Source organism: Nothoprocta perdicaria, unplaced genomic scaffold (assembly GCF_003342845.1).
Source record: "Nothoprocta perdicaria isolate Ctin4 unplaced genomic scaffold, notPer1 scaffold_24, whole genome shotgun sequence".
Classification (NCBI taxonomy): domain Eukaryota; kingdom Metazoa; phylum Chordata; class Aves; order Tinamiformes; family Tinamidae; genus Nothoprocta; species Nothoprocta perdicaria.
Genome location: NW_020455466.1, coordinates 3155501 through 3180713, shown reverse-complemented (window position 1 = coordinate 3180713; position 25213 = coordinate 3155501). Strand labels below are relative to the sequence as shown.

General features: G+C 42.9%; 1 protein-coding gene across 1 annotated transcript in view; it reads right to left on the bottom strand.

Moving 5' to 3' along the window:
• Positions 1-25213, bottom strand: part of MBP (myelin basic protein) — an 85199-nt gene that overhangs the window by 33903 nt on the left and 26083 nt on the right. The window lies entirely within an intron of this gene.

Genomic DNA, 25213 nt, shown 5'->3' with positions numbered 1-25213 from the left:
CTACTGAGCGGGAGTTGCATGAGGCTGAAGAGTGATTTGGAGATCTTCCAAACGCGCCTGGATGCCACTCTGTGCCCCGCGCTCTGGGTGTCCCTGCTGGAGCAGGGGGTTGGACTAGATGATCTCTAGAGATCCCTTCCAACCTCAACCATTCTGTGATTCTGTGACATTGCTGAAATGTCATCCAGAATAGTTTCAAGGCTTTCACATTTTTATAACTTATACACATGAAGAAATGGAGGTAGTTTGGATCACACAGCACAGTAAACTACTCAAAGCTTTCCTATCACCTTTTAGTTGAGCATAAAAATTCAAGATTTCCCTCAGTAACAAAATCTGCTATCAACAGCAACATTTTTCAGAAGATAGTCCTAATACACACTTGAGTAACTGATATTAGATGACATATCTGCCTGCCTGTGGAAAAAAAGACACATTAGAAGGAATATCTTCAGAATTAGAAGGAATTAGAAGGAATATCTTCAGAATTTATCATGAGGCTTGCAGCAGACAATACTTTCTTTGCTCTTCAAATTTGTCTCTCACTGCCCTGCTGCTCACCTGTATCAGGCAGCACATCCCTTCCCTGCCCCCACATCCCTTTCCTGTCATTCCTCCTACCTCCTCAACATGCTCCAGGCCTAAAGCTGCTGTCCAACCTCTCTGCCATCTTTTTGCAATCTACCTCACTTCCACAAAACCTACAAAACCTACACAAAAATCTTGACCCCCGGCCATACCACTGGAGGCTTTAGCAGACTTCAGGACAAAACTGAATTTGCCCACAAAGTATGGTTGCAAAGCCCACCTGCTCATTTCCAGTCACAGCTGTCAACACCTAGCACAAGTTCGTATTCACTTTTAACCCCAGATATAACTCGCTTTTGATTTAATGAACTGAGTTATAGAGTAAATGCTACCTCTCCTAACTTTTACTGTCAAATCACATGTACCTTGGGTACTAGAAGTTACCATGACAGATCTAAATTCAACAGGTTCCCACTCAGAAGACAAGAATCACTTGGCCTTTTCTGGCTCCTCAAGCTGTTCTTCTGCTCTGGAATATTATCCTTTCTCTACCTGTAAAGAGTGAGCCTGTACAGTCATTCCACATACAGTTTTCCAACAGTATCCCATCTGCTCTCTTCAGTCTCCAGCACTCTGTAACTCTGCTACAASAGCACTGCCAGATCACCTTCTAACCACAGGCAGCTTATCAACACTTGACTACCATTTGGTAGGGCAGATTGATCACATTTTGAAACTCCTGTCTCTTCTGCATTTCAAGAAGAAATAGCTCCTTTCTCATCCTTTCCAGAGGATTTTAAGTGCCTGCGCCCACACAACATGAAGCTCATAGAGTAATGCCTCCTCCATATCTGCTCTTCTGCTAATGCAGGAAGGGAAAACAAAGCCTGTCTAATATAGCCCGGGGTGGCAACATCAAAGTAGAGATTCACCACGTAGTAGTTCCACAGAGTGCTACCATCTCCCCAGTGTGCACTCTCCATTCTTCAATTCATACCTACGTGAGCTTTTCTAGACCGAGAACAATTTCGCTCTGTCCACGCACCAATCTAAGGTTATCTTGCTTGACATTCTCTTTAGGCCAACTGAAGGCTGTACAGTTTCTTCAAGCCGTGTGGTAAGTGGTTTAATTTGAATATATCCTAACAGTTAGCTTGAAGTTAGTGCTAATGTGGCTATCTGCAAGCAAAGTAAAACCCAGGCAAGCTCCAAGGGCTGCAGCATATCTGAACTGGATGAAGTGGTGGTGCACAGCCTACTGCACGTTCCTTATTTGGATTAATTTCCAGCACACAGTACAGGCAAGAGTTAACCCCTCCATTCCCCACCTCCCCACCTCCAGAAGATCGAAGGAAAAATGGGAACTTAGCATAAAATTAGTCAGGAGAGTTGTTGTTTTTAACTTTCTAAGTGCAGGTAGCTGTTGCTCAGTGTTAGAAATAAATGCAGCTGTAGTGTGTGACAGATCTCTGAACGCTATAAACTCTATGAGCATGGGCAGCACACTTGGCTAACAGATTTTCATATGTACATTTAGATTTACTTTTTGCATCCTAATAGGGAAAATAAAAATTCTCTACATCTCTCACCTTGCCTCCCCTTCCTGCCATGCTATTTTTGCTCAAGATCTTCCGTTGTCAACTCTGCTTGCAGAAATAATATCCATATTTCACCACACAACAGTACTTTACCCTTACGTCAAACTTTCTTCCATATACCTGCAGATAACGCCAATTACTTCTCCTGCATAAGAGTATTCTCCAGACCCACTTGGTTATAATACTTGCCATAGGCTGCCACAATGCATTCTTTCCATTAATCCTTCAGGGATCTTTAGTCCAGTAGCAGATTTGATTTATTTAGGTTCTTTTATCTGCTGATTGGTTTGCCTAAAACAACTGAAATAAAATTTTCCACAAATATCTATGTATGCTGCCTTCCCATACAGAAGTGTGCACGCAAGAAAATCTTGCTTTAATAAAATCAATTTAAGTGGTTCAATTCCTTCCTGCAGGCTGAAAGCTATCCATCTGTGAATATATTTTTAGAGAAAAAAAATGCAGTAAAAAGGCTCATATTTATGCTTTCCTCTCATTACATTTTTCCAGTCTCCAAGCAATCCTAAAAGTTTCCAATTGCCCTTTTTCCAGGTTGGGTTAGCTTTGAAAGAAACATTTTGAGAGTCTCAGTCCTGTTTCTACTCTCCCCAGAATTCATAAAGACCAGCGCAGGTTGTATATACACATATATTAAAACCATTTCAGCCCTATTTAATATAAAGAAAAGTGGTAATGTTTTTGCTGAGGTAAAAGGCAATAGTGGTAGTGCCAATCATCTTCTCTATCAATGCAGTTGTAAAGTCCATTAAACCAAAGAAAACCCAAAATCGCTGCAGACTCATTAGAGCAAATTCTTAAGGAAACTGTTTAAATAAAAAGATCACATTATGAAAAATATATCTCAGGAAAACTTGAATCCTGTGATTCGGAACTTGGGATTCTCAGCTGCTGAAAACACAAGGTAGCACCACCTCAGAGCACATCCAGGGAGAACTTCGTGGCCCTGTGAAGAACGTTTGATAAAAATCTCTCAAGGCTGTGCCACTCACCAGATATCTAAAGACTAACATATAGATATGGTAACATGAACCTAGTGTTTCTGTTGGATTTTAGCTAGTGTTTTAAGATACAGCACGCTCCTGGTCAGGAAATAACCAGGAAATTATTAGGAAATCCCAAAGCTGTTTAAGCAAATCTGGGCACACAATCAAAATTCATCCCTTCGTCTGAGCTAACCATCTATCAGAGCAGCCTTTTGGATTTCTTCCTGTTTTAGTATCTGTCCTCAGCTATCTGATGTCTTCAGAAGCTCCATCCTACTCTTCACCACGACAAACCACTTCATGCTAAATATATTAACAAACTCGTCCTCTTGTGCCGCAGCCCACAGGAGGCCATGCTGGACATTTCTTCTATCACTGACACTAGTTTATGAGAAACAAAGAGTTTAGAAAAAGAAAACATTTTTCGCTCCCGCTGAGCACTTGTGAGCCGAGCCATAGTTCTCAGTGTGACTCAACGCTATACGAAGAACAATGGTGACAAACTGTATAAAACCGCAGCAGTGATCGATGGTACTCTGCACAATATCTGCTTTTCAGCAGCAGCGTTCCAAGAGTGAAGAACTGCCTGCACAGTACCGAGCCTTGTACCAGTTCGTGGGAGTTACTGCCATTAAGAAAGAAAGAAAAGAAATAAACTCACAAACTTTATTTTGCTCTTTGAGAGTGCATAAAGTCACTTTTTATGTGATGCAGAAAACATGTTCTACCTAAACAAATTCCAATTTTAGGTCTAAAGTGGTAAACAGCAGGAGAAAGCTACATGTTAATGTGCTATGTGAAATATTTTCATAGGCAAGTGATGCTGCATATACTCTTTTTTTTTTTTTTTTTTTTTTGGCCAAGGGTAGATTAGGTACGTTTCTCTTAACCCACCCAAAAAGTACAAGACTGAGGAAAAATCCCCCCTTTTGCAGCAGTGTGTGCGGAGGCCTGCAGCCATTCCCCAGGTGTCCCCAGAAGGAGCCACCATGTCACAGAGCAGCCAGGTACCCCGAGGAGGGACCCCCATGCCCAGGGACCCCAGGGAAGGAGCAGCCCCTTCAGGGAAGCCGGAGCAGCTCCATGGCCTCCTGCCGGTGGGGCCTGCAGCTCCATGGCCTCCTCTCACCCCGAGATGGAGCCGCGTTGCCTCTGGACACACAAGATACATGGAATAAGCAGAGATAAYGATGTTTGCCTCAGTTTTCACAGGTGGAAGCTTTTGTTTCCCTACCTCGTGGGAAAGCTTGCAGGCAACACATGAATGTGTATCAAGTGCTCTGTAGTCAGAGAATAGATGTATTAGTATAACCTCTGGAAACAGGATGCCAGTTTTTTCACCGGTAAACGCTTTATGGATGATTATGTATCCATAAACTGTGACTATTTGGCAAACTAAGAAGTCGTTCCTATTCAGAGAGTTGAATTTTGCCTTGCTTGTGTCCCTGCTATCCCAASCGGTTACCTCCTGTCCTCTGAGAATATGTAAAGGCAAAAAAATCCCAAAGAGACAAACAAAAACCCAGCCAGCCTTGCAATGCAACTCAGATTTTCACTCAGGTTTGCAGGCAGCCCACAGCAGTGAAGCACAGACGTGAGCTCCCTCCAGAAACCAGGGTAAGGAGCAGGGCCCGCCCGGGCTCTGAGCGGCCCAGCAAGATGGGGCACCAGGAAGCAGCCTGCGCCCGAGGCCCCGGTCCAGCCGCCTCTTCCCAGCAAGGTGCCCATCTCGTGGTCTCCTCGTGCCATCCCCAACAGCCCCCACGTATCCATGCTCAGGAAGTGGATGCATTTGTTCTGGAGCCCTAGTTTGTTGCCTTTGGCCTTCGAGCAGCTGCTGCAAGAAAACGAATCCATGTTCAACCTGTTGAGGGAAGGGAAAATGCAGGAGTCCTCCCCGCTTCCAGCGGCAGGGCCAATTTACATGGAATTGCTTCCTGTATATACCAAACTCTCCTAATTCCATAAATAAAATATGAGTGAACCTTAAGGATACCCCCTTCAGCGGCAAAGAAGTCCTCGAGGGACGTGGTGTTGGCTAAGATATGAAAGCAAAGAGAAAGCCACCACATTCTGATTAACAAAATGGGGTATTTCATTTTTGTTTAAACGAGATCTTAGCAGTCCACAACAAGAAGAGTAACTCGCAGTCGCCCAGGCTGGCAGCTCTGCCCGCCTGCCCTTCACCAAGGGCTACAGAGAGGGGGACACTTGGGGACACGCAGCCCTCCTGTCTATAACCTCCTCTCCGCGCCGCCCTGTCGACACCACAGGAGCCAGGGCCGTCAACCAACAGAGAAACTGGGAGATGCCCGAAATCTGGGATACAGGAACATCCACCCAGGTTCTGAACCAAGAGGTTTTCTACGCTGACAATGAAAATATTGCCTGCAAGCCTGAAAGGAGAAAAATGATTATATGGGTTATATTCTCCGCAGCTTGCTGACACAACTTGGCTGTGAAATCAGTAATTGTCAAGTTATTCTCTAACTCCTACCAATAGCCTAAGTGGTGTGTTGCACTCCATATAGAAAATGAGAAAAAGGCACAGGATAATTTAATTTGGGGCTGTACCACACCATTATCTTGTTTTTCTTTTTTTTTTTTTTTAATACAAATCTAATTTATGATTTGTTACGATTTGACTGGATGACTGCAAGCTGACGTCATGCTGCTCACAGTTTTCTTCCCTGCTTCACTGACAGATCTGCTACAATACAGAAAGGCTCCAAGTCTCCTGATTACTGCAGGAAAGATCAGAGGGGGAATTCTCCAGTCAACTAATGCATTATTTTTGCACTCCTTTCAAGTTGCAAAGGGCTGCCTATGTGCTAAATACCAGCATCATCATAATTAACCAGCAGAAAAACGACATGATCTTTAGCCAGTGTCTTTGCTTGCACTGCAGTACAGATCTTATTTTTTTGAAAATCATTTTGACAGATTTCCAGCCTTTACAAGCCACTTGTCCTCATTCCAGCAGTGAGATCCAAGACATCCAGACAGTTAGCACAGTATAATTGGCTAGAAGAGCAAAAAACAACCACAAAACTCAAAGTTTGTCAAGTCAATCCTGTAAAAATAACATTCGCATCTACAGAGCTGGAAGACAAAGCAGACCCACGAGATCTCAGACATACAAAACTTAAGGTTTTTTGCCCCGCTTTTGTCGCCACTACCCTGCACGCATGTATCCACAGATGTGATTTAATTAGCAAACTGCAGCCTTCTCGCTGCTTGAGTACAGGCAAGTCCCTTAATGAACGAGCCCTGAGCCGATGCATGAAAGCCACAGGGCCAGGGTGGACGCCCCCCAGCACAGAGGCGACGCAGCCCTCGTCAGTGCAGCAAGTTACAGAATCACAGAATATTCAAGGTCGGAAGGGACCTCTAGAGATCACCTAGTCCAACCTTCCCGCTCAAGCAGGCACACCTAGAACATGTGGCACAGGGCGGCATCCGGGCGGGTTTGGAAGACCTCCAGAGGATGAGACTCCACAACCTCCCTGGGCAGCCTGTTCCACTGTCTGTCTGTGTCCACTGCCACCCTCACAGTGAAGAAGTTTCTCCTCACATGGAGATGGAACTGCCTGTTTTTCAACTTACACCCATTGGCCCTTGTCCTGTCACTGGCCACCACTGAGAAGAGCTTGGCCCCTTCTTCCCTGCATTCTCCATTCATGAACTTATACATGCTAAACATATCCCCTCTCAGCCTTCTCTTCTCCAGAGAAAACAGGCCCAGTTCACTCAGTCTCTCCTCATATGAGAGTTACCTGCTTCCAGGGAAGTTTCCCGGAGCAAGGGCACGGCCTCCGCAGCAGCATCTACATGGACACTATAAGCGTTGCTAACTTGGGGACCCTGCAGCGCAGAGCCTGCAGACAGCTGGCTAGCTAGGGCAAATATGACACAATCACAGAATGTTTAAGGTTGGAAGGGACCACTAAAGATCATCTAGTCCAACCTTCCTACTCAAGCAGGGACAACCAAAGCACAGGGCGGCATCCAGGTGGGTTTGGAAGACCGCCAGAGAAGGAGACTCCACAACCTCCCTGGGCAGCCTGTAACCCTGGGCTCTGTCACCCTCACTGTGAAGAAGTGAGGGTGCAACTTACACCCGCTGCCCCGTGTCCTGTCACTGGTCACCACTGAGAAGAGCTTGGCCCCTTCCTCCCTACGTTTCCCGTTCATGTACTTAAACACATTGATCATATTCCCTCTCAGCCTTCCCTTCTCCAGGCTAAACAGGCCCAACTCACTCAGTCTCTCCTCGTACAAGAGATGCTCCAGTCCCTTAATCATCTTTGTTGCTCTCCACTGAACCCTCKCTAGAAGCTCCATGTCCCTCTTGTACTGGGGAGCCCAGAACTGCACACAGCACTCTAGGTGCAGCCTCACCAGAGCTGCCTGGAAGGAGGCCTTAAATTCCCTAAATATGCCTGGAAGGAGGCAGAGAAGCACTGAAAATGACAAAAAGAAACACAGATAAAAGCTCAGTGATTGAACAAAGGAAATTTATCCAAAGAGACTCATTTCTCCTGTTTTGTAACATTAATTGATGCAGAGCGCTTGCTTTTGAGGAAATAATGCTCAGTAAATAGCATCGCACCCAAATGCTGACTGAAGAGATGCCAGGGATGCCAGCAATTCCTGAGGAAGAGTGATAGCAGTGTCCTTTCCTCCTCTACAAAAGGAACATTTATCCTAAAAGATTTGTAAAAAGCCTTTAAAAACATGCAAGAGTGAAACCCAACCTAGCAGACATCAGGGGCTACTTGCTTCACTTAATCAGGGGCTACTTGCTTCAGTTAAGAGTGCAGAAATCGCTTAGTTTTATAATTCAGAAATAAGGTGATACACAGTTGGGAAACATCAGCTGTATTTTCCAAGCAGTCTTAACCTTTCCTAGGTCTGTTAGGCACAAATTACAGGATTGCAGTAATTGCTGCAAACTTCAAAAGCATGGGAAGGCCATGGTACACATAGTGCTAACGACCTGACTGCCTCCCTGGAAAGAAAAACTCTTTTTTTTCCTGCCTTTTTTTTTTCCCCCTTCCTTTTTTGATGTATTTGGATTCTAATGCTGTGCCCACGCTATTTGGCAGGAAACGTGCTCTACAGTCCTTTGTAGCCAGATCACACATTCCCTGACAGGAAAACATGGACATTCAGGTTAGGAAGGCAGGAGGGAAGGCACAGTGTGCCCATGCCTTGAAGGAAAAGCCAAGGCACAGGCCCCTTCCCTCTCCCAAGSTGGAAGATGCTTTTGGGGTCTTGCAGTTTAGCAAAATCCCTCATAYCTGGTTACTCTTCAGCTGCAAAGAGGGAAGGAACACTGCTCTGTTTTTAAGTGTGTTTGTATATAAAATAAACCAGTCTCTGAAACAGGCATTTCAAGGCTCAGGAGCCAGCCTTCAGGTTGCTGCCCCCGCTGCGGGCTCCACCAGCCAGCTCTTCAATGTCAGTTAGCACATGAGCAGCCCAGTACTGGATCCGTCAGAAACCAGCAGGCAGAGGGGAAGGAGCCAGGCGGCTTCAGCCTTGCACCCGCGGCCACAGGCAGCGCGAGAGGCCTGGCAGGAACTCCAGCCCCGAGCAGCAGCTGCAGGAGAAGGGGATGCCCTGTTTGCCCACCAGCAGAAACGCGTCCTCCGTGCGTGCACAGTCCTTCGCCTGCCCCTCTCCTCCTATCCAATGCAGCCATTACACAATCATGTCTTTTTACTCTCAAACTCCTACGTTTTCAGTGTAACGCTAATCCGGAACCAGCTAGACAAAGAGATTTTTCCAAACACATTTTTTTTTTTTTTTTAATAGCACAATTTCTGCCTTAAAACCCCATCTTCCTGTGAGACAACTTTTATATGGCTCTTCACCAAGTTGTTTCAGGTGGCAAACATTAACAACGGTTTACAAGGAGAGTTCCCTTTCAACCTAGTCACTGGTATCCCACATTGTTCTGGCAATGAAGTCAAACAGAAACTGCAAACAAACATGCCAAATGTCTAACCACCCCACCTRTGGAAATGCCTATGAAAACAGGCTTTGTTTGAAATGGATTGTATGGAGAAGCTGGCAGTAAAGCAGAGGCTGTTAAAWTCTGCTTTTGGACTATTGCTAACTTAACCAGCCATTTCAAGCACATTATAGCAGACTCAAAAAGCAGCAGTAAGCAGCAGCAAACAGCAAATGAGAAACTGCATGTTCCAGACAGCTGCTGCCTAAGACTGGATGTTTGTTTAGCCCAAATAGGGCTCTTACAAACCACCACACAGCCAATGGCATCATTATCTACCAGCAAAACAGGAAAAAATCAGCAGTGTCTGAATTTCATCTTTTGGGTTAGAGCCCTTAAGTGGTCTGGCATCAGTCGTTTCCCTCCTTCAAAAAACCCTATAGAGGGTCCCAAGTGACCAATGTTATTTCACACCTCAGGGCTCCCAGAATCTGTTTTTGATGCAGTGCTCATCACTAATGCCTTTACGATTCAAATTTTTCTAATCTTGTCTGTCCATTTACAATTTTGATTTTGAGACTGAGCTACAAAAGTATAAATGGATATTCTGTAAAGCTCACTTCTGTGTTTAYATGTTTTTAGTTATTTACAAACACATCCAGATTGTGATTTTTCCGGAAAATTACAAAGTTCCTTTGGGTCTTTCAGAAGACCTACCCACAACACAGAAATTGCTTTCCTAACCCTTCTGAATTAGTGTTGTCTGCAGCATATCAGTTTCATGCTCTACCAGATAGGGTAACAAGCCATCAATTTATCATACATTCTCATCTGTTTTACTTAAACTTCAAATCTGAAGCAAGATACTAACCATGCAGAGGCCTCAATATATATTAAACAGAGGGGAATAAAAGGTTAGCACTAGACTCGGACACTAAAACTACTCCTTTATCTACTGAAAAATCCCCAGCAGGACCTCACGAACACTTCCTGTGTTAAATGCCCATCACAAGATAAGCAGCACAACTTCCTCACCTCGCTCCCTGTTTTTCCCATGGGATCACAGTTGTGCAGCTTTTTGTTGCAATGTACACTAAACTGAATTGCCACCTAAATAACTGCCTGGGCTTAGACGCACTATTGGGCTTGTTCTAGTCCATAGGGAGAAAACGAGGTTAACAAGGTGATGCGTGGGTGGCTTTAACTCATCACGGAGCACAAAGCAAAGCTCCAGCAGCACCTTCAGCATGCRGGTTTAGTGAAATTGTGAAAAGAAGCACAAAACTCACTGACTCTTAACATTTCTCCCGGTCAAAAAGTGAAAACTCTGTGTCCGAGAAACCYTTATGTAGACCTGTAAGTTGAACAGAGAGCTGATGGACAGGAGAGAGGAGAACGCATGGCAACATACAGCAAATATCATATCAAATCAGTTACCAAACTGTAAGTTTACAGCCTCTGGCACTCTAATGATGCCAAATTTAACGATCTCTGGACTTCATTTTTACAAACAGCTCCAAGTCTCCTTTCCTGGCATGACCCAACCGAAGGGGAATGTCAGGCGACACGGCCTACAGCATCAGTGGTATTCAATATGTGAACGTTTCTCGTTGGAGTAGATCATTAACACACACACATCTTCAAATAAAGTAACGTGGACGTTTATGWTGAAGCTTTAAAGAAGGGCAGGGCAATCCAGCCCAGAGGAGAGTAAAATGCCAAATTCTGCAAGCTGGTGTCTCACCTCAGAACAGGCTGAAATGCTGAATCTGTTTTTAAAGGGCAGAAGGGAACAGGCAAGTGTAAAAATATCTTAAGCTCAAATCGATTTCAGATACTTGACATCATGCACTTGCAAAATAAAAATGGGTTTAATTTTCATATCTAAACACACAAAAGCACCCACTTCCCGCTGCAAGAATCAGTGCTTTAATAAACCCTAGACCTTAATTTTAAGCAGAGTAAAATAACTCACGAAACCCACAGCAATTTCACTAKCATGAAGAAACATTTAACCTTTATGCAGTGGAAGAGAGTCCTGGTTAAGCTGACTGGCTCATTAGAGAGCAGACTGAAAACGTCTCAATGTGCCCAGGAATCACTGCCAGGCAAGGGAAGCAGCAAGTGCATCCCCRCTTGGCTCTGCCATGTGCAAATGCACTCAGCAGAGCTGAAGCAAAGCAGGACACAGCAGAGACTCAACGCAGGTAGCAGTTAACACAGGACTCGTCTGCATTAGGATGAGCACAGGGATTGACAGCAAACAAGATCCCGTGGAATTACTAACAGGGCAAAAAAAGCTCTCAAAAGGATGAGCATGGACAGGAACAGCTAATGAGGACAGATTCTAGCTGTAATAAGTAGGTCAGATTGGAAGGCTAGGGCTAAGATTGAAATGCATCCCCTCTCCTAAAACCTGATGAGAAACCAGAAGTACATATAAATAATATAGATATACCAAAGAAGATGCTTCTTGGTCCAAAGTAGCCAAGATGGCAGCACTGATCTAATTAGCACAGGGAGAGAGGGGGGAACAAAAAGAAAGAAAAAAACAGAAAAAAAAAAAAAGAGTGCCTGTAAAAAAGGAACATCAAGGGACATAAATATTAAAGTGATGTCTGGTTCAATGGCCTCYGAACTACAGACAATAGTATAATGGACCTTGTTCAGACAGCTGAATTCGCCACAGGTTATTCATTAAAAGAAAAAAAAAAGAAAAAAAAAACTTTGCAAAGCAATCTTTGACCCACTGCATTTCAGATCCCGGCCTAGAGAGTTCAAAATTAAGCAAGCAAAACTGATGCCTAAAAATGTTATAGTTTTTACCCCGTTTCCCAGGGTGACATTCCGCACGCTGCCTCCAAGACCACGCACCGCTCGCATCAGCAGTGTCTGGGACACAATCCGTCACCCCTCATTCAGCTGTTCCGCTCTCCCAGCGCTGGCGAGAGGCAGCAGGAGGTGTGAACCCTCATCTCATCGGCACAGAATCCTCCCGCAGGCGCAACACTGCGGCACGGAGCTGGGAATTCTGACYGAGATTACCTCCTCTTTTGCGAGTTCAATAAGGTGCCAGCACCACACCAGCAAACCAGCAAAAAACGTACGCACCTGGTCTTCATTTTAAACTGCAGTAACTTAAAATGTTCTATTTTTATTCCAAAATCTAGCAAAGATTAGGAATGAGAAAGGACGCATACAGGCTTATATGTATCCCCACTGTGTATGGGGATATGTAAAGTATAGTATAGTAAACATTGTATGTTTACTATGAAAAAATAATAGGTTTACTAGGAAAAAAAAATTATTTATGCTGCAGCCTGTTTCTCTAATATCAGAGATTTGAAAATGGATTAAGCTGTCTTCTTTGGACGCTGAAGTGGTTTAATCTGAGATCATAACAACAAGGTAATGCACAAACTCTGACTTTTTTCCCCCTCTGAAAGAAGTCATGGCAAGCAGCGAGGCTATTGTGCTTTGTTGCTGCATAATTGTTAAAGCCGCGCTTTCCGACGCCCTGTGAGAGGGGGTACTATCTCGAAAGCTCAAAGGGATCGTTCATTTGATCACTAAGCGTAGTGTTTTTCTATCCACTCAGGCACTCAGAGAATGCCTCCATTCTCCTGTTCCCCTGGGAGTTGAGATCATCTGAGATATGCTGCCTATCACATATAAAGGCCGAGGTAGAACGGACGGCAGGGCATTTTCAGGCGGGGGTTTTCACAGACCTGGAATTTATTCTCTGCTTCTGTGATGGAAGTCAAATTTGCAGACTGCCAGGCTGACCTAGAAGGTGTAAGTGTCCAAGCAAGCCTTTACTTGAGGATTTCGAGTTGAAGAGCTTTGTGTGCAGAATAGTGAAGCAGTTTTCAAAGTAACAAAAACAGACAGTGTTAAATCTCAGATATATGTGCCCATCTGCAAAGCCACAAGCTGAAACCTGCAAATACAGGTTTCATCCATCCCAAGGCTTTCAATACAAGTGAATACTTAACAACAAAAGACCAAAAAATCCCTCCAAACAAGTCCCAAGCTTAGAAACCCCACACCCGGTCACAAAGCTGTACACACAGTTAATGCCACTAACGATAAAAAAGGCTGCTCCATGTTGCCCTGGCCTAGCATCTCCTGAGGCTTTACAGAAGCTTTCAGTTCATGCCTTTTAAGAGTGGCTTTGCAATATCCCATTCTTCAAATCCTAGCCTTGCAATGCCTTTTTTTTTTTTTAAACAATTCCTGAATTATTTTGTTAGAAACACCGGATTACTTGCCAGAAATATCTAAAATAAAATGCTCAGGCTCTTMTGTGTGTTAATAAAAATTTCCTTTTAATTTATGCCACTTTTGTGCAAATAGCAAATTGGCAGGAACACGAATCCATAGTGGCATGTGCTAAAATTTACAGACAAATGATTCAAAACAAATGAGTTAAGGAGTCTACTCATCTCCATTGTTCACACATCGCCCTTTATTAAAATTAACACAGAAAACAAACTAGACCTTGCTATAGCTTAAAGAAGTATTTCTATAGCACATGAGAGACAAACATCTTTTATAAAATCCCCCAGATCGAGTGCTCCTTTTTCTCCCCCGCTTTGGGATACATGGCTTATTAACATGACTTCTGATTTTTCTGTGTAAAGTATTTAAAATAAATGGATTACACGGCACTTTAAGAAGATCCGCCAGACGCTAAGAGCCTACACTGCATATAAATAAGCTACACTTCTTAGAAAGATGTGATCTTAGAAGATCTGTAGCCAAAAATTGAAGATGCTTCACTTAAGAAAATGTAATCTTGCATAGATTTTTTTTTCTCTTAAAATCATAGCYCAAAGCTATACATTTCAGAAATCTTATGTACAACATTTAGATTGGTAATCTTCATGTCAAAACCCCTTTTTTTAGTCCTTAATTAAAAAATTCAGATAGCCATAAAAAAATTAAGAGAAAATCCTAAGCAAAATAATGATAAAGATCAATTTTCGCTTGACATTTTCAAGATTGAAAAGTCTATAAAAAGACTTTTATTTTTATTCAAATCAGAATAGCTGAAATGGAAATTTGGCTCTAAAGGCACAAGTTTTTAYATCACAGTGGCACATCATAACTATGTCATTACAAGAGAAAATGCTTTAATTTTATAGCTCCCTATGTCCAACTTGCTGATATTCAGCTTCTATATGAATCCAAACATTCCCCTGCAATTGACTCCTGCCAAAGACCATGATTACAATGCTCAGAAAAACACAGCGAGCTAACTAGAGAAGTCAGATATTTGCAGATGCCATTAATGATTTATTACAAAGAGGTTGGGAGTCGCAATGATTAGCTGAACTAATGTGTGATTTTGAGTAACATGCTGCTTTTAGTTCATTCACTTATGTTTTCTTGAAGGGAGAGCTCTGCGTGGCTTCTTTTTGCTATTTTCTTTTYACTAGTATCTTGAAAATAAGTCACCAGAACATTCAGACCTAGAAATCATATAATAGGTGCCTTAAGTTAAGGCATTGAGGCAGAGCTAAAATGGGCCCTTTTACAAGGGAACCAAGAAAATACGTCAGAAAAGGCCACTTATTTTCACTGCAGGAGACATTTGTAATTAGCACATATGTGGAAAAAAAAAGTGTGGGTGGGAAAGTCAGAAAATAAAAAGCTCTTTTTCACCCGTACAATTATTCAGAACTGAAAGAGAAATCACAACTTGATATAAAAAGGCTGTTGATCAAGAGCGTAGGGTGAAAAACAGTCATTGAACTGTGCACCTTCAGGGGGAACTGCCCYGTGTAACTGTATTAGTAGAGGGGAAATGTTGTGTAGCTGTAACTCTGCTCTGGGCACGAGCAGCCCGTACAGAGGGTGCACAGGTCTCCACAGGCCAATTGCACTGCACTGATTCAGCTACTGCTTTTTCACCACTGGAATAACATTTTACATGTGAACTTTAATTTCTATATAAAACAATCGCAATTCGGTTGTCTGGCTCGTTAGAGGTCAATAACCTCCCTGTGGTAAATATGCTTCTTGCTGGCAAAGGAGTTACCATAAGGAATAGGCTTTATCTGTAAACCTAACAAGAAGGCCGTAAAATGAGGTCCAACCCCTGACTAGGTGTTTCTGCACAACAAATAACAACTGAAGTAATGCTAGAAATGGATGTGCACATGGACTTCAGTAACAAAGGAAAGAAGAAAAAAATCACTTGTGCACCATCAAAATAAAYGATCAGTTTAAAAGGAAATTTAAAAAAAAAAAAATCCACAGGCCTGCATGCATTTAGGCCTAGTGCCTGGGCCTCTCACTTGCATCAAATCTTGTTAACTGAGCTCAATCCCACTCAGTGTTCCAACCTCTGAAACACAGGCCACTAAATATGAATTTCTACAATCAGATGAATACCGATTTTGAAATACAAGACAGAGTTACTGTTGCTGGCACATGCAAACAGAGATAATACTCTCTGCTGAGGCCTAAGGGCATGTACTGCAGGGGGAAAGTGGAAAATTTTTTTTTACCCMATCTTCTGATTTGCATTTTAGGCCTAAATATCAATCAAAACCTGAACATTATTTCAAAACTCCAAAGCACACTCCTGATTCCTCTGAAATCCGGGGAGTTTCTCTGTTTGGCTTCACCACTCGGCTCCTTTGGGGGCTGCACATGGTCGTGTTTGCCAGCCACTGATCTCCACGAGAAGGGCAGTGGAACTGAGAGTCAAAGGGARCAGTTTTCTTTTTTTGTCCCTGGCAGCTTTTGGTTGAGAAGTTTTCAGCATGGATTCCAAAGGAGATTTGCTTCCAAATTTTCACACCAGAACTAAATATTTTAAGACATAGTACTAAATTTCAAGAACTTTTGGAGAATGAACTAAAATACATGTAGCCTCCTTTGCAGGCCTGAAAAACAAATAAAAATCCTTTCTTTCCATTTCTATTCAGTTTCAATGATGGAGATAGTGCCCTTACTTTGTGCTCTAGGAATATAATGGCATATAAAAATAAGACTTTTAAAGAGCAAACTTATTAAATCCTCAAGTAAGGCTACATTTTAAGCTAGACCAGGTAATTGACCAACATAAAGCAGTGTTGACAATACATTACTGCTCTGCCCTTCCTTGAGTGCACAGTCCACGTTAGGTATGGTTCACACATTTGTATGGCTCAGTTTAGCAAGTTATTTCAGGACCAGATTCTCCCACTGCATCTCTATGTCTTTTTTTTTTTTTCTCTCATCTCTGTGTCTTTTTTTTTTTTTTTTTTTTTTTTTTTTTTTTTTTTTTTTTTTTCGTCTGTCTTAAAACTTTCAGAATTTGTATGTTGAGTGTAGTGAATACAGTGTATAGATTGGGACTGAAATGGGACTTGCTAAATAATCCTGCTTTTGTAGTAGATTTCATTTGTTGTGAAATGCTGAAGGAATGTGATACTGCAGCAATAAAATTTGGATACTCAGCAACAGGGGCTTGCTGTCGCTTCAAAAATGGGCAGTTTGTACATGAGATTGCAGATGACAAAGAAATCAAAGGACAGCCTAAAATAAAGGAAATAGAGTAATGCTTCTAATGCGGCTAAATCCCACTCATGTCATCACCCTATGTCAAAAAGGGAATACTGGGATCCTTTAGTCCTGACAAGAAAGAGAAGGGAAAAAACACATCATGTCTAAAAGTAATTCAGCCTGAATAGACAGAGAAATCAAAARTTCAGCCCATGTAGAACAATAAAAAGCCAAACTGCATTTGAAACTTGCCCTCATGAGTTCAACAATACAATTCTCAAATTAGCAGGCTCCTCTAGTCCACATGATCCAAGAACTCTCCGTTCGACTTTGGCTTGTAACAACATACTGGTGGGCATGAAAACGGAGCACTTTCTGCCTAGAAGTGCACGAGCAGCCTGCAGGACATGCCAGCTGAAAAACAGCTTTCCTCAAATCCAGTGGAATGGAGGACTTCATGTACTCTGGATCAATCATTTCCTTACTAAGCATTTGGACCCAATCATGGCATAGCTCTGTTGCAATCTGTTGAGTTACCATGCTGGAAAAACAGAAGTTCCTGCATAAATAAATCAAGGCAAACAGAATTACCACCTCTTGAGAAAAATTCAGGGAATCCCACTTATTTAAAGGAAAAGTTTCTCAAATGTCAATAGCCATTTTAGAGGCATCAATATTTTCATTTTGTCTCCATGACTTCAGCAAAACCGAGCCTATTTGCACTGCACGGCTTAGTTAGGTGTCCAAAACCTATCACGCTTACATTTCAAGAGCTTATTCAATCATTTTTCCCACAAACAAAGGTTAAAAAGAACTTTACAAATGGTTCCAAGCAGAAATTGTAACACTTGAGAATTCCTTTCATCTTTAGCCAGTTTCTTAAAGTCATTCGAGATAAACAGAGATTTAGAAGTATTTTTGCAAGAGCTGTCACACGTGTGTTTGCACAACAGGGCTCAGTCTTCGGACCACTGCTTTCTACTGCAATCCTCCTTGTTAGCACTGCCAGGGACACTGCAGCATTAGTTTCCTGCAGCCAGTGTCAAACACAGCAATAATTTTTAAATGTTACTGCAAGAATGACAGGGGAAAAAAAAGCAAGCCTTGGATTACAGCTACTAAAAATTACTCACTCTAATTTATAGTTCATTTTTGGATGAAACAACTTTACACCAAGCGGAAAAAAAAAAAAAAAAACCCACATCTTTTTCCTTCTAATTGACAGGGAATGTTGAAGAAGCGCCGGGTTTTGCTGGGAAGGGAAGCATGGGGAGGCACGCGAGATGGAGCCTGCTGTGCTCAGCACTGAACACAGAGCAGCATTATCAGCGCTGGGCTGCTCGCACGGCCTGCGAGCGACTGCAGGCTTGTCACTACCAGGATGTTTCTGTACAAGCACCAGTGTGTGCGCCAGAAAATACTGGTCCTTTTCACTTCTATTCTCCTCAGCAGAAATAAATACCTCAGATGCGCTTTTCTGCTCCATGCCTCCTTGTCAGAGCTTAAAGGGACACTGCCGGGCCTGCCAAGCGGGCCGCCCGCACTGTTCTGCCAGGCTGTGTATTTTAAAAAGTTAAGGGAAAACACAGACAGCCACCTTAAAGTGCAGTTCCTTAAGGGAACAGCAGCATCGAGCTGTGGCCTGAGGGCCTGGGATGCCGTAACACCAGAGCTGGGTCAGCCAGCGTAGAGAGGCGCYGCAGCCATCACCTTTCCACCCACCTCCTGGCCACCTCCCTCCGCTTTCCACACCACTATCAGAACCATTTTCAGTCTTGCAGACAAGACTGCTAACAGCATACACTGGATTGAAGCATAATTTAGATCAACTGAGAGGAGAAGTAAAAATATTTTGTCAGCGTCATCTGACCACCGCCCCAACTTGCATGGGAATGTACCAAATTCTCCAGGGTTTACAATACGCTATCGTTTTCTGCTTTCATAATCCCTTCGTCGTGGGCTTAGTGCTGCCTGGCTCTCTTTGCAGCGCKCTCCGAGTTACATCCATTACATTAGGTTTGCTATTTGACAGAAAAAATGCTGCTGGGAGGGAGAGATAAAGCTATAAAACCTCTCGTCTCCCTTCCACGCTCCTTAGGCAACACGTTGAATACCTAAAAACAATTGTACAACATTTCATAGCCCAGACTGCCCCTCTTYACCAGTGGAGAACGTATTACAGTAGCAGAAATGGACAGGGTTCACATGGGGATGTGTGTGGAAAATAACACTGGGACTTGCAAGTCAGAACCAGAGACCCTAGYGCTCTCCAACTCTGACAAAGAACAAAAGTGGATTATAATTACACCCTCTCAACAGCACAACGCATGGGAAACACCAGCTCAACGCTGATGTGTTGCATTTCTGCAGGCAAAGCTACGGACCCGTGTGCTGCCTTCTCCCCACACCCTTCCCCGGTGTCCTCCGTCTCTGTCCACATAGCAAATAATTTGGGTTACAACCTCGAATCAGCCTTTGTGCTGTGGGTTGGCAGATGGGGGCTGCCCTCTCGGAGTACTCCCAGGGCACAGTTATTTAGACCATTGGTTTAGACACGACTTTTTATCTCCGACTGAGCACCTGTGCAGAATCCACTACATTTACACAATTCTTACAAAATGCCTTTATTTCAGTTCAAATCRGTGCCTGTGGATCAGATGCAGGAATCATCCATGAAATTCTGTTATTCTTGTTACACAGGAAGATAAAAGAGGTGGCTTTAATACCCTTTCTTTTTTTAAAGGCACAAAAGGATTATCAATCTYCACTGGTGTTTCCAGGCATATACCATCATAATAGATTGTACAATAACTCGCTGTTGTTTTCTTCTAGCCATTGCGCTAAGAAGTGAGTCACATCATAATTAAACTTTAATGACAACATCTGTTTCAGCTAACATGATAGAAGAGCCGTTAGCCCACAGTGCAGTATTCTGTTTTTTATTTCACTCAAACCAGAACTGAGTGTTYATTCAGCCTTCACAAAACTGGAAACGTGGCAACAAACTGCAATATCCCATCTACTTTCTCTCAAAATAAAGATCCTTCAGAAGCGCTTTGAATTTGTATAAAATCATGCCTTAAGCAAACTGGCTGGTACATAGGAATCAGTGAAGAGGAACACTAAGGAGTCTGTTTTTCTTCTGCGCAGGCACAAAACTCTGTTGGGCTGCAGCCTGCCAAYGGGGCAAAGAGAGCAAAATGCACTGGGAAAGGACTAACTTGTTTGCATGCTTAGCTAATTAGCCAAGAGGCCCATAATCATAATGCAGTGACATGTGACACTAGGCCACGCTCTGCCATCCTAACGTGCACAATCAGCTCCAATGTGCGCCCTGGATGACGACCGAGTCACAGTCTGTTGTGCTCTTCCCTAGACTCGCTCATACTGAATAAACAAGAGGAAAAATTACAGCAGATCCTGTACACTGTATATATTAAAATAATGAATAAGTCATTTATTCTGTTGTTATTGTGCTCAYTATTACACTTGAGCACAGCCAACCAGCCCCTTGCTGCTAAAAATACAGGCATCTTTGGCTCACGTCCCTGCCTGTGCTAATGAATCTAGCAGTAACTCCAACCCATGGAAGAGGAAAAAAACCCAAACCTGTTGTGTATGCAGCTTTTGTGTGGTAAAGTTGGGGAAAAAAATAAAAATGTTACGAGATCCAACTTGCTAAAGTGCTYCTAGCGCTTGAGCACTAATTTTGTGGCAACAATCTGCACCCTGCTAAAATTCAGCGCCTGTGTTTAAACGCCGAAGAACTGCACTGAGTGCGCTGCCATATTAACCAGTTATATGTCCAAAAGCTACCACTATCATTAAAGCATCAAAAAGCTTCCAGAAAAAGAAGTCAGACTGCTATTAAAAACAAGCCAGCAAAAATAAACCAAACCAACACAAAGCACCAGCCCATTAGTTGTGCGGTCTACCGCACACTGCGCAGGCAGCCTCCCTGAAATTGGGCAGTCATCAAATGAGCCATAACCAAATGAATCACTAAATTAACAACAAACATGCAAATTGCTGTACTTCATWAAAAGCCTCAAACCCTGAACTAATAAAAATACAACCAACCAACTGCTATCCCTGAAATCCTGTGAGTCTCCTTCTGCTATAAGAGTTATCCAGTCCTTGGCTTCTCTTGGCCATACGAAAATTGAGCAAGGCTCCCAGTGTGYACAGAGCATTTTATGATACATGAGCTCTTATAAGAATGAAATTTCACCCCTCTTCCTGAAGCAGGTAAGCCAAACTTCAGTCACGACAACAGCTTTCATAAAGTGTAAGAACAAAGCAGGGAAGGAAAAAAGCAGGGSAAGGAAAGTAGAAATGTGTGGACAATTGGAACACCAAATTCACTGCTTAGCCCATAATGAAAAATTATAGAAGACTAAATTGCCCTATTTCCCTCTCATGCAAGAGAGAATAATTGCACTGTGGTAATAACATCTATTTTAAGATAATCAGCTGTCTCACCGGATTGATTTTTTTGTGCCAGCTTGCCATTATTTTGCATTAAAGCCATAGTTTCTGTCCCACTATTGATCATGTTTAGAATGAGAGGAGATGTTTCCCAGTAAGAAGGTCACTGAACGACAGTAACCCTCAGCTTTTAGCCATTTTGTACCATCACCACCCCAGCTTTGCATGAACAGACTGTGCAGCAAGGGAGCTTCTAAATTCCTTCCCGCTCATCCTTTTGCATTCTGCCCTTTTTGTTTAAGGGCAAAAGAGAATTTAAAAAAATAGAAGTGAAATACATGCAAATCTTGTACATAATTATATACATTCCCACCTTGCAACCACAGTCTATACAACCACTTGCTAACTCGTAAGAGATGAATATCTATTGCTTTGTGAGAATATACTTGATATGCATTAAATCTCCAAATTTTCCTTACTTGTAATTTTATGTTAGTTCAGGCTAATAGAAAAAAAATCTATAAAAACCTGCTTCATCACTGTGAATGGAATATGGGATCATACGAAACGTAGGTCCAACTCTCAACCAAAAYGATGGTCATTGTGGCCCACTGATTTTGTCTCGTACTTGATCCTTTTATGAYTACATATTGATAAACCCATGGACAAGATGTCAATTGTGTGCACACTGAGCAGCAGCCTGTGGCAAGCAGGACGTTCTAGTTCTTCGCCACACATACATTCAGTATAGAGCAGACAACAGCAGTCACCTGGGCGTAGCAAGAGAAAAGCTTTCAGAAGATAACCCTTGTTAATTCAGAATTTCTGAGCTGCCCATAATACAAGTGCACAGGCTAGATTCCCTGGTCTCTCCTGTCCTGTCGTCACTCTGTCCTTCAGCATAGGGAATTCAYGGCCTTTGACAATCAGCTCTCTCAAACGCAGGACGCACCTGTGTCTTTGCCRAGCGCCTGGCACCGCGTGGCCCCACATTGCCAACGCGGCCCTTCCAGCCCCACTCCAGTACAAAAATTAATATTAAAGGAAGAAGGCAAGAAAAGCCTCCACAATGTTCCTTCCCAACAGTCTCTTCAAGGAGTAGAAAATGGGCAGGTGCCTGCGTTCACGCATAGGGCTCTCCCCAGCAGAGCGCTGATCCTTAAACTCAGATTTGCAAAGAGCACTAACGGCTCTAGGAACCTCGAAACAGCTCCGCTTTGCTCTTTATCACCAGAACACRTTCAATTAGTCACAGCACTCGGGTGTGCACTTGGGGCAAGCTTGGCGAGCGCTGCATAAATGCTTCCAAGAGCGGCATTTAACCATTCAAACAACACAGCTCCTCCAAATACTCCCTGTGCAGCTGCGCATGTTTCACACTATCAGCGGTGCGGAGAGTTCCCTCTTCCAGATAAAWCCTATCGCTGCCTGCTCTGAGATGATCCTAGCCTTGGAGAGCGCACAGCAAGACAGAGGTTTCCACAAGCAGCAGCTCCCAGGAGCCCAGGCGCTTTGGGGGCTGCGAGGGGCAGGCGGCTGCTGCCACCGGGTGGCCTGGCCAAGAGGGACAACTGGTGGCTTCGGGTCCGGAGCATCCYGGGCCTGCAGCGCCAAGCGAGGAGAGCAAGAGAGCAACCAGCACTGGGAAGGCTCCTGGCTGGAGSTGCTTGGCTTGCTGCGCTTAACCCTTCTGCAGGGGGTGGCAGTGCCCTGAGAGAGCCGYGTTTGTGGGAAAATAGGAATTAAGGCAGGGAAGAGCACAGTGGATGAGAAAACRGGAGCCCGGTGCTGCACCCGCTCACTGGAGACTGCTGCAGATCTTCCGACGTTGGATTCTGGTCAAAGCTGAAGCGATAAATTTGCCAGCTCCTGGTGCCCACTCGGTGCTTGTTATAACCAACATCACCAGGGAGAAGGAGGGAGAAATGTAAGACACCTTTACAGGTGTTTACTTCTAGACACCTTTTCAAGAGTTCAGACCACAGGGAAAAATAACTGTGCTGCATCTGTAATCTAAYCATTTAAACCTCAGTTTAACAAATACCTCACCTGGGGAAAGAGGCTTTCAGCTTTTGATCATTCCATCATTTATGAAGTGGAATGCACAGCTCTCCCTGCAAGACGGATCTGAACCTCTAAGATACTGCCAAGAGGCAYGGGGAAGAGCATGGATACTATGGGGCAAATCTCAGAGCATAAAGTCTGGTCTCTGCTAAAATTTCCTCCCTGACTGTCAAGGAGCCTCTCACTGTCAAGGATTTGGCACCAACTTCCCCAGCAGAGTGAAGACAGACTGCATTTATAATGTATTTCCTTTCCAGTTTTGATCAGACTCAAAAAAAAAACCAAACAACCAAAAAAAAAAAAAAACACCCCAAAAAAAAAAACAGCAAAAAAAACCCCCCAAAACAGCTGCACTTCAAGGAATGAAAGAGTTGATTTTAGATGCTATACCGTCATCATTTTTGGAGCTGGAAAGGAATTTTCCTCCTTGCAGTGCCAAGTTAGCAAAGGTCGATCATTGGCTTATCTCAGATAAGCACTTCAGTTCACAGATTCAGAACGTGGAAATTTATAGCAGTTGGTTAGTAAATGATTAACTTTAAAGGACATTTACTTCAGTGAATATCAACCTCATTTTTTTTTTTTTAATTATTAAGGAGGGTATGGGATCAATGGATAGTGGAATTTAAGCCTATTGATAGTGAACTTTATACTGCTGCTTCTTTTAATTTCTTTTTTTTGAGTGTATTACTTCCCAGTACCTATATGGACTACCTGTTTGATAAATCACTAATTCAGTTCACTGCTTTCTGCAGCTAATGATTAAAGATCAGCTTCAGAGGGCTTGTTTATGTAGCTGAGATTCTGCAGGTAGAAAGAGGTGGGCTGAGTTCTGGCTTTGCTGCTCTTTCAGGAAGAGCTCTAATGAGAGCTGAACTAGAAAGGATACAGGGCAAGACAAACATGTTGCAATGCCACAGAGCTCTATAAACCGGTAGTACTGGCTCTACTGCAAATGACTTGTGAACAGACGTAGAGGAAATTCGGTGACTGGCCTTTCCCTCCCTGCTAAATTCCTCAAGTTGAAATGCGGTTCATTTGGGGGGATTCTGCTGGCACTGTCATGATATGAGCCAGTACTGGAAATATTCACACCATGAATTCAGGCTCACGTGCTGATCACACTATCTTCACGCAAAGAGGAAGGCTAATTTTATCCACTGCAATTTTAAATGGTCACATGCACTGTTTCCACCTACAGTAACWGGCAATTAAATCAGACTCCATTCCTTATATACCTTGAAAAGAAAAAAAAAATCCCTACTTACTGTACTCACAATTAGCTGAATTATCCTGAAGTCTTTTAAGCTATTTGGTCTTAAAACTTACATGCCTTACGCAGATCTAAAGTCTCTGCTTCAAAATCTAATGAAGCCAAATGCTGTTACATTAACCGGCCAGCTTTCAGTCTGTCCTCTCCTCTCTTCAGATTACTGCTTTCCAGTGGAGTTACACTAACATAAAATGAACATAGAGGTAGAGTGATAAAGGTTTTCACCCACTTTTTCAGATCTGAACATCAAAGAAAGAGCTGAATACACTTTTTAGGTCAAATAATAAAATAACCAGAAAAACCTGTAAAATATTTTTTCAGAAAACTACTGAAAGGGGTTAATCTAAAATCTAGGTCACCTCAAAGGTGATCTTGTCTAAGAGTTAAGCCACAAAATGAACTATATCAATTTAGATAAAAACTATATAACCTATTTTTAAAATGCCCAGAATGATGGAGCTGCACACTTACAAATAATGCATCCCAAGGGTTTTTTTTTTTTCTAGAAACAAAACACTCCTTCTCATCATTTATTTATATCCTCCTTCTGCAATTTAAACACGTGTTCTACCCTTCACAGACAGAGGAGTTCATTTCCCTTTCCTTGTGCACATTTTTGCTGCTGTTGAAGAACTGCATCCAACCTCTCTTCTTTATGGTACAAACTGCAAGATGAAAATGAAACACTTCAGACCTTTGATTCCTGTCTCTGGCCTTCATCTTTCCTTATCTCTCTTGAACTGTGCTGCCCATAAATGAATGCCATGCACCAATGTGAAATCTAAATACATCATAAGGATTTTGAGACGAATTATCTTTTAAGTCAGTTGTTCAATAGAAATTAACAGATTAAATAGCGTTT